The 18,487-nt window shown below is 40.9% G+C and overlaps 1 protein-coding gene across 4 annotated transcripts in view; it reads right to left on the minus strand.

Moving 5' to 3' along the window:
* RIPOR2 (RHO family interacting cell polarization regulator 2) overlaps window positions 1–18,487 on the minus strand; it is a 231,943-nt gene that overhangs the window by 125,952 nt on the left and 87,504 nt on the right. The gene's annotated exons all lie outside the window — the stretch shown is intronic.

Below are 18,487 nucleotides of genomic sequence, written 5' to 3' on the forward strand. Positions count from 1 at the left end.
GCTGCAGATCCGGTTGGATGTGAATACAGATATCACTCAAAGTCTGAATGCAATGAATTCTATTTCAAAGCAACAACTTTCATATTTCCTTAAAGAGGAAGGTGGGTGCTTAACTTTCTTGCTTATGAATTTGAACACAATGGGTTCTGTTGAAAGAGGGAGTTCATATTTCTCATATCTTGGTTTTGCTTCAATGACAATTTATCTGAAAGTAAAGCAAGCCACTATGTTAAACCAAAGCAGGCATTTAGAGGACAGAGCTTTTATTTTGCTCAGTAATAGTTGCATTTTTCTTTTCTTTTCTTTTCTTTTTTTCAAACCTCTTGCATTTAAGGATTGGAAACTTTACAGCATTTAAACCAAACTGAACCATATCTAGGCTTTATGTGGCTCGATTAAATCTCTAGTCAATGAATAGATAACTGGTTTTGGTCAAACATCTTACATTTCACAATATTTACTCAGTTTGATACTTCAGACTGTATCACTAAAGGAGAAAGAAGAAAATGTAACTCAAAAAGCAGTCCTCCCAAAGGGATGAGTGAACACTGAGCTTCTACGCGAGCACCATTGGCTGGCATCACCATATCAAGCTACCCAACGTGTGCCAAATTCTGTATGGCCGCTCAAACAAACACACATCTCTCTGAGTAATACTGAGACTTCATTTCGGGGTTTCCCAGAGCACTCCACTGTGTTGTAAGATCTCTTAGGTGGCCAGAAGCTTAGAAAATGCAAATGGAGATGACAGTGAGGAGCTGCTGACCCAAGGTGTTTATTTTTGGCGCTTTATTTACTGCATGGTTTTGAAGATACTCCCAGTGTTACCCTAGAGAAACTGTCCCCTCCTCCTGTAACTGCAACCTTGAAATTGCACCATTTTCTCCCAGAAGAGACTGTGGACAACAGGGTTGGAGAAATCCAGCTGTGAGAAGGGATCACCCCAGAGGAATTCAGGAATCAGACACTGAGGGTTAACTGAGCAGCAACAGTCAGTTCATCCCTGCATTGGTGGCTGCAGCAGTTCCCAAAGACAGTGTACAGCTTGGGTCCTGCTGGGATCACCAATTGTTGTCAATCAGGGCTGGAACCATCCTTAGAGGAGAGCTTGGAAATGTCTGGGGTGTTTTGGGTGGCACAATGACTGGGGGTTATTACTGGTATTTAATGTCTTAGCACTCAGGGGCCCAGGGATATCAACCTTACCATAATGCATGGAACAGTAGCTCAACAGGAAGAACTGTCCAGCTCCAAATACCAATAATGCCCACCTCGAGACACACTGAGAGGCAGAGAACTGGAGTTACCCTTTTCTCTAGCTCTCCTTTGCATCTCCCCTTTCTGACCCTTTTACCACCCCCTACCATGATCCCCACTTGAATGATGTTTCTGGACAAGGGTTGCACTTAGTTACATAAATTAAATTAATTAAAATGGGCCTAGGTGTAGGAAATTTGGGTGTGGACTAAAGCTCTCTTTGGTGTGGTTGGGATAAGAGGATGGGTGTCCATTTTGATAATCACTACATTTCTCAACTACTGTCCTATGTCCTTTAATCTCCACAACTTCATGAGGTGGGTGCTATTATCCCATTTTACAGATGAAGCAATGGGGGCTCTGAGGGCTTGAAAAACATTCCTAAGATCAGGCAGCTAGTGAGTGGCAGATTTGACTAATTCCAGAGCTCACTCTGTTACCTCATGTCTGGACAACTTATGGGAGTGACTGCACACAGTCCAGGTCACTGCAGCATCCCCGTGGCTCTTGGGGACCTGCACTACCTCCCTCACCTCCCACCTCAGAACTACCTGGTTACCATGTGAACCTGAGGGCTCTAGCTATTCCACTTCAAAAAGTTAGCATAACCTCTCTAGGCCTGTTTTATTTTAAGTGGGTGGAATTGTGTCTCCCCTATTGAATTCATATGTTGAAGTCCTAACCCCCAGTACCTCAGAATGTGACTTTATTTAGAAATAGGGCCATTGAAGATATAATTAGTTAAGATGAACTTAGATCATATTGGAGGAGGATGGGTCCTTAATCCAATATGACTAACTTCTTCATAAAAAGGAGAGATTCAGATAAAGACATAGACATAGGGAGGATAGTATGTGAAGATGAAGGCAGAGATCTACAAGCCAAGGAACACCAAAGATTGCCAGTAAACCACCAGGAGCTAGGGGAGAGGCCTGCAAGAGATTCTCCCTCACATCCCTCAGAAGAACCAATCCTGCCAACACCTTGACCTTGGACTTCTAGCCTCCACAGCTGTGATGCAGTAAGTTTCTGTTGCTTAAGCCACCCAGTTTTTGGTACTTCATTACAGCAGTCCTAGAAAATAATATACTTTCTCATTTGGCTTGTTTTGAGGATTAAGTAGGATAATTTATGTAAAGAAGCTGACACAGTACATGGTACACAGTAAATACCCAGTTATAATTATACGCCTAAGTCTCTCACAGGGAAGCTTAGGATATTTCCCAAATTGAAGGCTCAATGGGGATAGAGAATGAGAAGTCATCACACTCCATATAAAACCTCAATAACCCTTAGGAAGTTTCCCTCAGTCTCCTCTTCTCCAATTTAGATATCTCAGAAACACAGCTAATCATCTCAAAGAACAAATCACAAACGCTACCACGAACTCCTTGAAAGCACAGAGGATAGAAAACATGGTTCTTGCTCTCCAAAGTTTACAATTACCTTAGAGAGATATGACATACATGCATGATGTGTTAACTAAAAAGAAAAATTAATAAACTACAGATGCATGCATCAATATGGATGAGTTTCAAAAACATAATATTGACGTTGAAAGGTCTCAGAAAATTATCAATGGTATAATTATATTTATATGAGTGTCCAAAATGAGCAAATAAAAAAATGTAAGTAATCGCTAACAGAGTGCCAGCAACAGTTTTAAGTGCTTTGATTCACTTAATTCCTATATCAACCCTAAGATATAGATATATTTATTATCTCTATTTTAGTTTAAGGCCCAAGAGGTGAAGTGACCCACCCAAGGTCATACATTTGGTAAGTGGTAGAGGTACTGAGATTTGATCCCAGAGTCCAAACTCTTAAACACCAGGCTACACTATCTCTTATCTATGTAAAGTCTAAAAGAATGCTGAGCTTATATACAATTTTAACAAAGTGCAATAAACTGTGAAGAAGTGACTAGACAAAGGAGGCAGAGTAGGGGAGTGGGCTCCTAAGAGTGGTAAATTGTGGGAAGGTAACTAGGAATGTATGATAGCTAAGGATTGTTATGCAGACTCATCTCTCATATCAGGAAGAGGACCATGAGGCTTAGTCACCCAAGATGGGAAATAAAACACCTTTACAAGTGGAAATTTATGGCACTTAAAGCAGAAAGGAGAAGGGCAGAAGATTCTTTCTCAAAAATAGCTCAAAATAGTACTTGTGCTAAATTAGCGTATTTTGGGGGACACATTCTGATCCCCTTCGAATCCATATTAGAAAAGAAAGACTAAAGATAGGGAAATTCAGTGCTTAGTTAAGGGAGACGTAGGTCACAGAGAGTAGTTTTCACTAAGAAATGAGCAGTAAGTCTGGAACAACAATGAAAGAATCTTGTTTTTCAGTGATTGAGGCAAACAGCTCCAATAATTGGATTTGGGGAAGAGAATGAAAGTATAGATGAACCAGTATAAGGCAACTACTTTGATCAAATGCTGATTTGTGACAACCTGTACTAAATTTAACAGCAGAATTTCATCAAGGTCATAAGCACAGGAACATAGCAAAGCTTTTATACTCCAAACAGTTGGTGCCCACTTTATGCCATACTGGGTCTGTGAATTACGATGATATGAAAGGTCTGGTCCTTGCTTTGTGGAACTTTACTCACTTCATTCATTTGGAGAATAGTAATGAATACCTACTATATTTCAGGTATGGTGTGAAATATTTAAGTAAATATATAAGTGACAAGGCATGGTTGTGTTGAACATATGAATATCAACACAGTATTATTATTTTGAGTTATGAGAATTGAGTCTATAATAATCAATGATTTATTAATTTAAAATATTTCTGCATAGTTTGCTGTTTTGAAAAAAAATACCACCTGTGAAGCGTGTACAGGAGGAAACCATACTAGTGGAAAAATTTCATCATCCAACGTGGGCTTTTATTCCAACAGAAGAGCCTCACAATCTTCTCTCTGTGCTTCTGGAGAATTTCCCACTCCTTTCAGAAAGTGTTTTAAAATACTTAATTTTCAGATATACAAACTTCTGAACAGGGAGAAAAATCTGAAGTAATTAGGAGCAAAATGTTCGAAACAGAAAGGAGAACAAAGTAGGAGAGAGGAATTGAAACTGTGAGGAGTGGTAGGAATCAGAAAAGAAAAAGGTGAAAAAAACCACAGAGCCAGAAATAATCTTATCTTTGGGTAACTTTGCCAGTAAAGATGCACCTAAAAATTTGTCTAATTTGTCTAACTGTAAAATGCCATGTCTAAAGAGCTGGGACAAAAGGAATGTGATTTTTTTATTTTGAAACAGAGTCTGTCTCTGTCGCTCAGGCTGGCGTGCAGTGGCTCGACCTTGGCTCACTGCAACCTCCGCCTCCCGGGTTCAAGTGATTCTCCTGCCTCAGCTTCCCCAGTAGACTAGCTGGGACTACAGGTGTGCGCCACCTTGCCCAGCTAATTGTTTGTGTACTTTTAGTAGAGATGAGGTTTCACCATGTTGGTCAGGCTGATTTTGAACTCCTGACCTAAAGTGATCTGCCCGCCTTGGCCTCCCAAAGGGCTGGGATTACAGGCGTGAGCCACTGCGCCTGGCTGGAACATGATTTTTAACAGTATTCTTGTTTTCATGTTGCAAAGAGGAGGTACCAATCTCATGGGTACAATCTCATGAGGGTTGTCTCACGGGTAAAACCCTCCCAGAGCCTTTGGAAGTCTTCCTGCCTGCCTCCCCCAGTTTCAGGCACATCATTAGGCTGCAGGAGCCACACTTAGAGTCACTTACTGAAGGTGCTGGGGAAGCCTGACCAAAGTCCAGGACAGTTTCCTTCAATGGGACTAAAGACAATGAGGGTAATTGCCCACTGAGGGAATCCATTCCTTCCACTTACGAAAGAAGGATAAGAACCCAGCAAACGAGAGTTCTATGGCAAGACTCACATTGGGTATGGTTGGCAAGGTCATAACCATGGGTTAAAGGTATGATTGCTGGGAGTGGTTAGCTTGCAACTAGAAACAGAAAAAAAAAAAGCATATAAAGGCACTGGTTCTGGGATTTGACAGGGCTGAGTTACAATCTTGGCTTCGTTACTATCTAGCTCTTTGACTAGGGTTAATAATTTCACTTTGAATCAGTAAAATGGAATAATAATAATCAATTATTGAGTTAAGGGACAGTTCAGCCCTTTCCCACTAATTGTCCCAAATTAAAATACAAACTATATTAATACATTGTGCTATCAATGCAAACACAACTTCAAGACCCAGTCCCTAGTCCCTGGCCTTACCCTCTGTCTCAACCAGAATGTAATCACAAAGCCTCTCCAATAAAGAAATCCTGTAGCTGCTACTGATAATAAAATTTACCTCTCAGGGTTTGGCAACATTAGCTGAGATGGGTATCCTTTCCTGTGGCCCTACCATTGACTTTAAAAGCATTTTCAGGGATCACTGTACAGTCTGCCCCTCCTCCCCTTTTTTTAACCTCAAGACAAATTTCTTGGTGTGGGAGCTACAGAAAGTGACAGAAGGGGTGGAGAAAAGATACACAGGAAAATAAACTTTAAGAAGACAGAAAGGAACAGTCTTCCATGTCTGTGAGAGATGTGGGGAAAGTTTAAGGAGAATTACAATCTTCCCTCCCAGAATGTGACCCCAGACCCAAGACAGCCAAAGAAGGCAAGATGAGAAGGTATAACTTTCTCAACTTTTAAAGAAAGGCATGCATTTCGTGCACCCTAAATCTTATAATGAAAGATTGCTTGATAGCACATAAGTCACTGGGTGGCAAAATAAGAGACAATATAAAACATTGTCATTGAAAAAATGAATTTTATTTAATGACTAGTACTTGATCCTTTGGTAAATCACAAACTTTCTAATTATTTGTTTTCAAGGAACTGAAGGAAGATCTTACCGAGTTGATACTATGGGATCAAGAAATGTATTTTTAAATAATAATTTATTACATGATATTTGACATACGATTGACAAAAAATTAAAAGAGATTGGATGTTAGAGAAAACGCTGACGTAAAGACCTTTAAAAAGCCTTTCTTTGGGTATATACCCAGTAATGCGATTGCTGGGTCAAATTGTATTTCTAGTTCTAGATCCCTGAGGAATCACCACACTGTCTTCCACAATGGTTGAACTAGTTTATAGTCCCACCAACAGTGTAAAAGTGCTCTTATTTCTCCACATCCTCTCCAGCACCTGTTGTTTCCTGACTTTTTTAATGATTGCCATTCTAACTGGTGTGAGATGGTATCTCATTGTGGTTTTGATTTGCATTTCTCTGATGGCCAGTGATGATGAGCATTTTTTCATATGTCTTTTGGCTACATAAATGTCTTCTTTTGAGAAGTGTCTGTTCATATCCTTTGCCCACTTTTTGATGGGGTTGTTTGTTTTTTTCTTGTAAATTTGTTTGAGTTCATTGTAGATTCTGGATATTAGCCTTTTGTCAGATGAGTAGGTTGCAAACATTTTCTCCCATTCTGTAGGTTGCCTGTTCACTCTGATGGTAGTTTCTTTTGCTGTGCAGAAGCTCTTTAGTTTAATTAGATCCCATTTGTCAATTTTGGCTTTTGTTGCCATTGCTTTTGGTGTTTTAGACATGAAGTCCTTGCCCATGCCTATGTCCTGAATAATATAAATCATGCTGCTATAAAGACACATGCACACATATGTTTACTGCAGCACTATTCACAGTACCAAAGACCTGGAACCAAGCCAAATGTCCCACAATGATAGATTGGATTAAGAAAATGTGGCACATATACACCATAGAATACTATGCAGCCATAGAAAATGATGAGTTCATGTCCTTTGTAGGGACATGGATGAAGCTGGAAACCATCATTCTCAGCAAATTATCGCAAGGACAAAAGACCAAACACTGCATGTTCTCACTCATAGGTGGGAACTGAACAATGAGAACACTTGGACACAGGAAGGGGAATATCACACACCAGGGCCTGTTGTGGGGTAGGGGGAGCAGGGAGGGATTGCATTAGGAGATATACCTAATGTTAAATGACGAGTTATTGGGTGCAGCACACCAACATGGCACATGTATACATATGTAACTAACTTGCACGTTGTGCACATGTACCCTAAAACTTAAAGTATAATAATAACAATAATAATAATAAAGCCTTTCTTCCATAAAAGCAATAAGAAACTGGGAAAATGGTCACTATCGACTTTTTCAGAAGGCTGGAAATTAACCAAAGGCTTACAGCAATCCAGGGAGCATTTATTCAAGAAAAATGGCTGAATTTCAATAGAACAATGAGTTTTATGGCATTTTAATTTACCAACTTCCACACACTTCACCTTATCTCTGTGGTAGCCTTGAAAATCAGCAGCCTGCAATCACAGTGAAAATCAACAGCCTGGCAGCTATTGGAATGGTTGCAGAATGGAGATAAAGCTTCTTCAAAGTCCCATTCCCCCAAAATTGTCACTATTTGACCTGTCTGGTGGTTCTCTGGAAGACTTCACTCACAAGGCTTTTTATTTAATCTGATTTAGAGTTGCCAAGTATGAACAGTCTTTTCCTTGGGGGGTGTTTGTTGAAAAGAATCACAGGCAATTAGTCAATACTGCAGCCGCCTAAGGCAGTGGATTAGAGTTAGGGGCAAACAATAGGCTTACCAAAAAGCTTAAAAGAAAAAGCTTGGGAATAAGATGCCCATAGGAGACTTTGAAAAGCTCCCACATATTCCTGGGAATCTAGAAGGTGAAGCCTATATAGGGCTATGTGCATGCCCACAGCTGTGTATATGCTCAGAAAATACTTGAGAAGGCCCTAAGGTCTGACCACTGGCTAACCTTAAGGCTCTGCAGAAGCAGAAAGTAAAGGCTAAGGCAGAGTTGTAAAGTGCTTAACTGAGCATTGAAAGTGTGTCCTAGTGTGCATATAGAACCCCTTGGCAAAGACTACAAGATTTATTGGTCCCAGGCATCTAAAGAAATTTCTGTTCAATCATTAGTGTATCACTAAGCTAATCAAGCAGAGATTTCAGTGGCCACACATGACAAACAATATAGACTTTACAGAACTATCTCAGAAAAGTCACTAAAAAAACAACCAGAACAGCAACAAAAACCTTGGGGGAGCAGGGAGAATCTGATTTCCGGAGTTTCCATATAATTTTAAACATTCCGTTTTCAGCAAAAAATTATGAAACGTGCAAAGAAGCAAGAAAGTATGGTCTATACACAGGAAAAATAAACAATCAATAGGAACTCCCCAATGAAGCCCAGAAGATGTTGGCTGCAAACTTCCCAGATTTGATGAACAAGATTAATCTATAAATCTAAGAAGCTCAATGAATTTCAAGCAGGATAAACTCAAAGAAATCCACAACTAGACACATCATAATCAAACAGTAGAAAGTCAAAAACAAAAAGCATCTCACCCAAACAAAAGTGACTCGCCATATACAAGGGATCTTCAATAATACTAAAAAGCAATTTCTCATTAGAAGCAATAAAGGGCAAAGGGATGAAAAAAAGTTGGTTAATGGGCACAAAAATAGTTATATAGAAGAAATATGTTCTAGTGTTTGACAGTACAGTAGGGAAATTATAGTTGACAGTAATTTATTGTATATTTCAAAATAGCTGAAAAGAAGAATTGTAATGTTCCCGGCACAAAGAAAAGATACATGTTGGAAGTGACGGATACCCCAATTACTCTGATTTGTATATATTCCATACATGTATTAAAATATCACATGTACCCCCAAAATATGTATAATTACCATATATCAATTAAAGAAAAGAAATAAACCATAGAAGGCAGAAGAAAGTGGACAGCATATATAAAGTCCTGAAAGTAAAAAATAAAAACAAAAAAAACTGTCAACTAAGAATTGTATATCCAGCAAAACTATCCTTTGAGAATGAAGGAGAAATAAATATATTTCCAGATATACAAAAGCTGAGGAAGTGTATTACTAGTAGATTTGCCTTGTTAGAAATGCTAAAGACAGTCCTTTAGGTTGACATAAAAGACACTGGACAGTAACTCAAAGCCATAAGAAAAAATAGAGAGCACTGGTAGAAGTAACTTCATAAGTAAACATAAAAGACAGTACAAATGTATTTCTTGTTTGTAACTCTTTTCCCTCATCTGATTTAAAAGACAATTGCATAAAACAATAATTATACATCTGTGTTGATGGGCATATAATATATAAAGGTGTAATTTGTATGACAATAACAGCACAAAGAAGAGGGGAATGAGTGGAGTGATAGAGGATAAAAGTTTTTATATTCTCTTGAAATTAAGGTGGTATTAATGTAAACTAGATTGCTATAAATTAAGATGTTAATTGTAATCCCCAAGGCAATCACTAAGAAAATAAATAAAAAGTATAGTAAAAGCACCAATAGGAAAATTCAAATTATAAACTAGAAAAATATCAATTTAGCACAAATAATTCAGTGATACCTCTATAAAAAATTTCTTTTATTCTCATTTATTTTCTTATATGAACTTGGCTTCTTAGTGCTTACACCTATATAAATAAAATATGAATATTTTTACAAATTCCTGTCTCACTGTAGCAAAAGTAATATTCATCCATGGATAAATGAACTCACTGAAAGAAAGTCAACCTCATTCATCTCATTAAGAGATACATTTCTAATAAAATTTTGATTTCATGCTGGAAGATGATAATTATTTACTTATTTATTTATTTATTTTTAATTAATTTTTTTTTTGAGACAGAGTCTCAGTCTGTTGCCCAGGCTGGAGTGCAGTAGCATGATCTCAGCTCACTGCAACCTCCACCTCCTGGGTTCAAGCAATTCTCTTGTCTCAGCCTCCCAAGTAGCTGGGATTACACCACCATGCCCAGCTAATTTTTATATTTTTAGTAGAGATGAGGTTTCGCCATGTTGGCCAGGCTGGTCTCAAACTCTTGACCTCAGGCCATCCACCTGCCTCGGCCTCTCAAAGTGCTGGGATTACAGGTGTGAGCCATCGCACCCTGCCAACCGTCTCATTTTTAAAGCCCAAAGTAGATTCTGAAAAATTACATACCCTCACGCATTGGAAACCTTTTATCCTGTAATCCCAGCTACTCAGGAGGCTGAGTCAGGAGAGTCGCTTGAACCTGGGAGGTGGAGGTTGCAGTGAGCTAAGATCGCGCCACTGAACTCCAGCCTGGGCAACAAAGCAAGACTCCGTCTCAAAAAATAAATAAATAAAATAAGATGGTTAAAGACTACTGGTGCAGATCTCACATTGAGCAGAGTAGGACTACAGCAGGACCTGTAGGGCAGGGACTGGGATCAGGGGGTTCCTGGGGGAGCCAAAAGAAACAGGGGCCCAAGGGGTCTGGACCCTGCAGGAGGTAGGCCTCGCAGTGCCATCCCTTTGCACATACTAGCTTTGTGGGCTGTGACCCAGTCTCTCCTGACGTATTTCTTTTTGGCCTCCAAATTTCTTGTCCTCAAAGAAGGAATAAAACAAGGATTTAGAATTCAGGACTTGTTAAGTTGATTTTGGCCAAGTGTTTTTGGAAATTCTTCCTGGCGTGGCTTCTTTTCAGTATATGTGTTTCAGTGACCTCTGACTATACAGAGACAGAAAAACAATTTGGAGAAAGAGATCTTTTGAAGACTATGTGACAGAAAGAAAGAAGAAAGAAAAAAGGAGGAAGAAAGAGAAAACGTGAAGGAGGAGCAGAATATTCTTCTTTTGGAAGGAAAATACTTCCAGATTGTGTCTGTTTTTTTAAAGATTCCGTGAGAGGATATCCAGAGACACTCCTTGATTTAAAACTTCAGCCTTCCCTCCCGCAAATTCGGCTCTGGGTGCCTATCAATGCTACAGGACAGACGTGGGCCCAGATAAGGCTGAAACACACCTAAACTCTCCGTCTCGGGTTTTGGGCTCACCTTAGATGCACTCTAACTCTGCTCTGTCAGGCATCCAGGAAGAACTACATGCATTTGGGTCAATTTGGATGGAGGAAATGAAGAATTATTGAGTAAGAAATCACCATTCCTCTTTTGTGTACTGGCAGGCTCAACCCTGAATGTACCTTCCTACTTTAATGTCTGAAATGTATTAATAAATTACGATAAAGAATGAAACAGTGAAAACAAAACCCCAGAATAAAAGAAAAGAAAACGTGTCCTGTGGACCGAATTACGGAACGGTCCTGCTCAGGAGGGAATAAAGTCTCATGTTTTCCTGACCTGGGACTGGTGGAGAAAGAAGATGGTGCAATTCTCCTCTGATTCCTTACAGTTTAATTAGCAGCCTTGATCTTCTTCAAAAAGGGGCTCTACCTTTTCTTCTCTTTCAAATAAAGGATGGGGAGGAGAAGGAAAAAGTAGGGGGAAGGGGAGGGGAAGGAAAAGAGTAGGGGAAGGGGAAGGAAGGAGCAGTGAAGGAAGGGAAGGAAACAAAGAAAAAAGAAAAAAAATGAGATATTGCCTCAACTTTTAATGTATAAGTTAACTCTCGCATGTTTTAATAGCTCATCTAGTTCAATTTGGCCTTCAAACGCTATATCCCCTATTATAGAACTCACTTTCCATGACCACGCTCTTATAATTATTTTCCTAATTAGTTCCCTGGTCCTATACATTATTTTCCTAATACTCACAACAAAATTAACTCATACTAGCATCATAGATGCCCAAAAAATCGAGACTGTCTGAACTATTTTACCTGCCATTATCTTAATTTTAATTGCCCTCCTATCCTTACGTGTTCTGTACATAACAGATGAGGTTAACAACCCTTCTCTCACTGTCAAAGCAATTGGCCACCAATGATATTGAAGCTATGAATATACAGGCTACGAAGAATTAGTCTTCGATTCGTATATAGTCCCAACAGCAGACTTAAAGCCAGGAGAACTTCAATTCCTGGATGTTGATAACCGAACAATTCTCCCAGTAGAGATCCCCATCCGTATATTAATCTCATCCGAAGATGTCCTGCACTCATGAACTAACTATCCCCTCATTGGGCCTCAAAACAGATGCAATCCCCAGAATACCTGACTATGAAGAAAACCTCTGAGCATTAGGATGATGAGCCCAGATTCCTCTCCTTCACTGCTCTGTGTCTGTCTCAGATGATTGCTCACGGGAGTTGTTAGTTATTAATCACTCTGCTATTTCTTTCTTTCTTTCTTTCTTTCTTTTTTTTTTGAGATGGAGTTTTGCTCTTGTTGCCCAGGCTGGAGTGCAATGGCACAATCTCGGTTCACCGCAACCTCTGCCTCCCGGATTCAAGAGATTCTCTTGCCTCAGCCTTCTGAGTAGCTGGGATTACAGGCATGAGCCACCACATCCAGCTAATTTTGTAATTTTAGTAGAGACGGAGTTTCTCCATGGTGGTCAGGCTGGTCTCAAACTCCCGACCTCAGGTGATCCGCTCACCTTGGCCTCCCAAAGTGCTGGGATTACAGGCGTGAGGCACCACACCCAGCCACTCTCCTATTTCAAACATTTTTTTGCCTTTTAAATGTCAGTTCAGGTCGACCACAGGGAAACTTTGTAACGACCAATGGGTCAAGCTTCTGAGGCACTGGTTCTGGCCCCTTTTCCTCCTCTCTCCATCCCTCTCCCTCTTGTCCCTGTTCCCTGACTTCTCTTAGGTGTCAAAAACAATCCAGGGCTCATTTCATCTCTGTACATCCATGTCACTCTCTCCTCCTTAACTCTTCAAATAGTATCTTTTTTTTTTTTCCTTTTCTTAGAACCATATCTGGTGTGACAACAATTTGAAAAGCACCACCCATCCTCTCTGAGACCACAAACAGCGCTGAAGGCAGTGAACCAAGACTTACAAACAAGGGTGTAGACCAAAGAAAATGCTGGGGGCCAGAGGAGGAGAAAGCAAGAAGATAGAAACACCATAGTTTCAAGAGGGAGGGGAGCAGAAAGCCACCAGCTCTCCAAAAAACAAGAAGCAAAACCCAGAACTCAAACCTCATGAAAGTGTCACGAGGTTGAAGCCTTTAAAAGGTGTTTTTACAGCAGATTTTAGAGACTTCTCACCTTACCAACGGTTATAAACCCGAATCCTTGCAAATTCAGCAGGAGAGTCATTAGATTGCCCTCTCAGCCCCTGCACGTGAAGGGTCTCAGAGCTTTTCGGGACATCTTTAGGGTCAGGTTTTGTGAAATAGGTAGGTTGGGCCAGCTTTCTGGGGGCTCTAAGCAACCTTGGAGAAAATGGGCAGGAGTAAATAAAGGTATGCCAGCTTGCTTTTTCCAGTGGGGACTTGGCAAATGCCAAAAACAGTATAAATATTATATTCCCACCTTCTAATATCATGGAAACCCATGGTGGCGATGGGGCGCAGGGCTCACTAGCCACCCTGAGGTGAAGAAGTGGCCCCTCAGAGATCTGAAGCTGGTTGGCAAGAGTTCACCAGGGCCTAGCTCCTTGTCCCTCAGGGAAAGCCCCTGGGTGCTATAGCCCACCCCCTGGAAGGGGCGGCCCCTGGAGAAATGTTAGAATTCTGGGTGAATTATTTTCTTATGAAATTTCATCCAAAGTTTTAACAAAGTACCAAATAGGAGAGTTGTTAAGTATTGTGAATGAGTGGGGTGGAGGAAGCAGAGCGGGGAAGGGGTGGCTCCACTCTCTCACTATATTCACTGCTCATCCTAGAGATGACCTAGTGTCAAAAACGTTGCAAATGCAACCAGCTGCCTGTTGCATCCATGTAGTTCAGTTGTTGCTATTTACAGGGTAGTATAAATGCCCGGTGCTGCTATGAACCAAGGTGCGGAGTATCAGATGTTCCTGGAAGAGCACCTAGTAGTGTTTCATTGGATGGTATCTAGTAAAAACTTTATGCAAAAGTAATATGGTATTGCTGATTATAGGTATTATCTGATAATAATCATCCTGTCAAGTACTTGCTTGGGCCAGATCACTCTGTGAAGGCAGAAAGTTGGCAATGCTTGTCTTAAATGCAAGATTCTTTCTCTTTTCTTCCTCCCTCCCTCCCTCCTATTCAACCATCCTTTATTCACCCTTGGAAAAATTTGGGCTCTGCATTCACTCTTGCACAATCCTGTAATCTCATGGTTTACTTTATGATGACAATATTAATGACAATAAAGGCACATTTTCCCTAAGATACTTGGGAGTATGTGTGGCTTATCCTTCTGTTTTCCTTACGAAGTAAAAGGGAGTTCAGTGTGTCTGTCCTCAGTTTACTGATGCAGAGATTAAGGACAAGGAATCTAGGTGAATGGGCAGTAGGGGACATGAAACATGGCAGGGTCACCGGAGCAAGCCAAAACACTTTTGAAGAGCCAGTGAGTCAAACCTGTGGAAACCCATGCCAGAAAGTTCTTACAGGGATGACTGAACTGTTCCATCTGAACAAAAAGAAAATATATTCATTTAAACAAGCCCTAAAGTGCAGCTATCTAACAGGCGAGGTGGATGGGGTTGGGTGCATAGGGTTTGCTGCTTTAGTGCTGATTTCTCAAATCTTTTATTTTCTCTGCTGACCTATGCAGTCCCATAGAACACAGTCCAGGCATTAGACTTGCAGCCACAGGATCTAGGTCTTGTGTGTCAGTTTTGAAGGCAGCATGCCCTGCTAGACTGCGACATCCTAGAAGACAAAGGTCAACCAAGATCTTTGCGTGAGGCCTGATAGAAATCAATGTTCCAGACATTTTAAAAATCAATGACTTCATTGATTTCCAGTAGTTCTCTAGGCAAGAGCGATCAGAGACTTTAGAAGTTCATATCAACATGGAAGTGGTAGAATGACACCTGAGAGTGTAGTGGGTGGTCACCAGGTCACAGGTGTCAGGGTGATTGGAACACTCCTTTGCCCTACAGTGACCTTTGCTCTACCTCCCAATATTAGGCAGAGGAACTACCATTACACAGAGCCTGATTATGGTTTTTATGCTCAGGAGAACTTGTGTTGTCTTCTAAGTGCTGCAGCCCCCAGGTTTTGGTAAGAGAGGGGCAAATAGACATTTTCTCACGTAAGTTAATCAGCTCATTCATGAGTTTTGCAGTCAAATCGCTGTCTTTGCATGGTGTTGTCTGCCAACTAATGGAATAGGGCATCTTCAAATTTTGTTGACAAAGATAAGACTTCCGTAAAAGGATCCCTTCGAAAGCAGCTTAAAGAGAATTCCGAAGCAACTGTGCTTATAACAATAAATGTTTCTCCATCACTTTCTTTCCAGTTCCTTTGCCTCACGCTTCTGCTACTCTAGTTCTTTTTCCTAGTTTCTCTCCTGTTTTCATGCGCTAAAAGAAAACTGTGTGAGGCACCTCATAGGAACATTAAAAACTGGTACAAAGGAAATGTCACAGTTGGTGGGGCGGAGTTTTTAAAGGTTTGTGAGAAAAAGAAATCCAGACCTTGCTTCTGGCATTTTCTGGGTAGGATTTTTTCACTGGTCCCTAATTCACAGAATAATCAGCTTTGGCAGCAATATTTAGTTCTCCTTTCTTTCTACACACTGGGATGAGGGCATATGAGAACGGAACTTGTGGTAAAGACTACCTTGCCACAACAGGACCTCACCCTGCTTACCTTCCGCTGGATCCACAGTAGTCATAAACATGTAGTGAATGGTAAATGTGGGGCTTCCTGTATTCTGCAGTGGACATTGCCACACCACTGTCTCCAGTGGAATGAACCAGAATGTAAAATTTATGCCTCTTTTGAAATGCGATGGAGCAACATAGGATGACCACATTTTTTCTGTACTATATTGCACTCTTTTGCACAATGTGTAAGAACACAACATGAGAAACCCACAAAGAAGGAATTAGAACAACTGAGGTTGTTGGCTGGGCAGGCTGCAAGGTAAAGCGCAGAATAGTAAATGCCCCACCTAGCCAACATCCTCTGCCAGCTGTTATTCCTGTCACCTAATCTCTACTGCTCTCTCTCTATTATTCTTTCCTATCATCCATCCATTCATCCAGCCAGTCAGACAGCATTTACTAGGGATCCTGTCATGTTGGCTGCTGCGGATATAGACTGCGAGTAGTATGCTGGTAAAAACTAAATAACTAGCTCTGAGGTAAGGGAGCTGATTTGCAGTGCTTATGGATTTTCATAGTGCTAATACTCCCACCATGACTAATTTCAAGCTACTAACGCAACATCATTGAAGCAAAGTTGGGAAGAGATGCACAGTAGCACACCATTTCCACCAACCAGATACAATCGATGTAAATAACCTCCAGTGCACAGATAATAATAAAATGTAGTAATGAGGAGCTGATGAGTATTGAGTATTTATTAGCATTGTTTTAAATGTAATTTATTTAATTGTACACTTATATAATTTAATTTTAAATCATGGCTGTTTTAACAAACAGCTCACAACATTTCTGAAACTAACAACTGGCTCTCACAAGCAGGTATGTATTGACTCCAGCACACCACTAGACAGAAAGAAACAATGTATGCTGTTTGCTTTACAAAAGTCTTTTTTAAATCTAGAAAGAATAACATACATATGTAAATAAGGAGTAGCCATATAGTTAATGTGATGACGCAGTAGGGAAAAGTGCTGGGCATAGAATTAGTGGGAAGCACAGTGAGAACCTGTTATGCACTGAATGTATGTGTCTCCCCGAATTTCATATATAGAAGTCCTAATCCCCAGTGTGGCTGTATTTGGAGTAAGGAAGTATTAATAATTAAGGTTATGGCTGGGTGTGGTGGCTCATGCCTGTAATCCCAGCACTTTGGGAGGTCAAAGCAAGCGGGCGGATCACCTGAGGTCAGGAGTTCAAGACCAGCCTGACCAACATGGAGAAACCCCGTCTCTACTAAAAATACAAAATTAGCCAGGCATGGTGGCACATGCCTGTAATCCCAGCTACTTGGGAGGCTGAGACAGGAGAATCTCTTGAACCCAGGAGGCAGACGTCACGGTGAGCCTAGATTGTGCCATTGCACTGCAGCCTGGGCAACAAGAGCAAAACTCTGCCCCCCCCAAAAAATTTAAGGTTAAATGAAATCATAAGTGTGGGGCCCTGATCTGATAAGATTAGTGTCCTTATAGAAGAGACACTGGAGAGCCCTCTCTCTCTCCAGGTGTGTGCCCCACAGAAAGACCATGTGAGGACATAATGAGAAGGCAGCTTCCTGCAAGCCAGGAAGAGAGCTCTCACCAGAAACCGAATCAGCTGAGATGGGGTTCAGGCCATGCTACTTCAAAGTATGGTACCTTGGCATTTGAGAAAACAGCAGAAGCAAGAAGGTCGCTCTCACCTTTCCCTCATCCTTCTCTGCTGAAGCGGGTCACAAGGCTTTCATTTGAGAAGTACCTTCCCTATACCTGGAGGAATGGTAGGCCCTTATTTCTGAAGACACAAAGAAGAAACTGAACAAACAGTCTTCAAAACATTCCCCCAGTTTATGACCATTAGATGATCCCTTTGTCTAATCATATATCTGCATGACTGTCTCCTCGTCATCAAACCTAAGAATAAAAATACACAAGCTTCTCTGTTTCTTTGAGTCTTCATTTCTAAAGGCTCCCCTGTCATGTAAAACTTACGTTCATTAAATTTGTCTGCTTTTCTCTTGTTAATCGGTCCTTTGTTATTGGAGCCTCAGTCATGAACCTAGTGATGGGAAAGAAAGATATGCTTTCTCCTTACAGCTGGAACATTGATGATCTCGGACTTCTAGCCCCAAGAATTGTGATGAAATACATTTCTGTTGTTGAAGCCACCGGGGCTATTTTGTTATGGCAGCCCAAGCACACTAATACAGAGCCCTAAATAAAATTACCTGGAGGGCAGGTTGGTAACTTGGACTCAACAGAAGCACCTGAGGATGCTCAGAGGCAGGCTGGTTTGCATTTAGCAAGTGGCCCTCCCTATTCATGAATATTTTCTCTTATGGCTAGTCAGTGTCTTCAGATACAAACACCCTGGCACAATTATGATCCCTGGCAGAATGTTGACTGGAGAAGGGAGAACTCCAACTTTGAAGCCCAAGCTGAGAAACACAGCAGGGCAGGTGAGGATTGGTGACCAGTGACTGCCGCTGCAACACAGGAATCACACCTGGTGAACTGTGCAGGCCCAGTCTCTCTTTTTTTTTTTTTTTTGAGACAGGGTCTTACTCTGTTGCCCAGCTTGGAATGCAGTGGTGTTATCATGGCTCAGTGCAGCCTTAACCTCCCAGGCTTAAGCGTTTCTCCTGTCTCAGCCTCCCAGGTAGCTGGGACTACAGGCAAGTGTCACCATGCCTGGCAAATTTTTTGT

This window comes from Gorilla gorilla, chromosome 5 (assembly GCF_029281585.2).
Source record: "Gorilla gorilla gorilla isolate KB3781 chromosome 5, NHGRI_mGorGor1-v2.1_pri, whole genome shotgun sequence".
Classification (NCBI taxonomy): domain Eukaryota; kingdom Metazoa; phylum Chordata; class Mammalia; order Primates; family Hominidae; genus Gorilla; species Gorilla gorilla.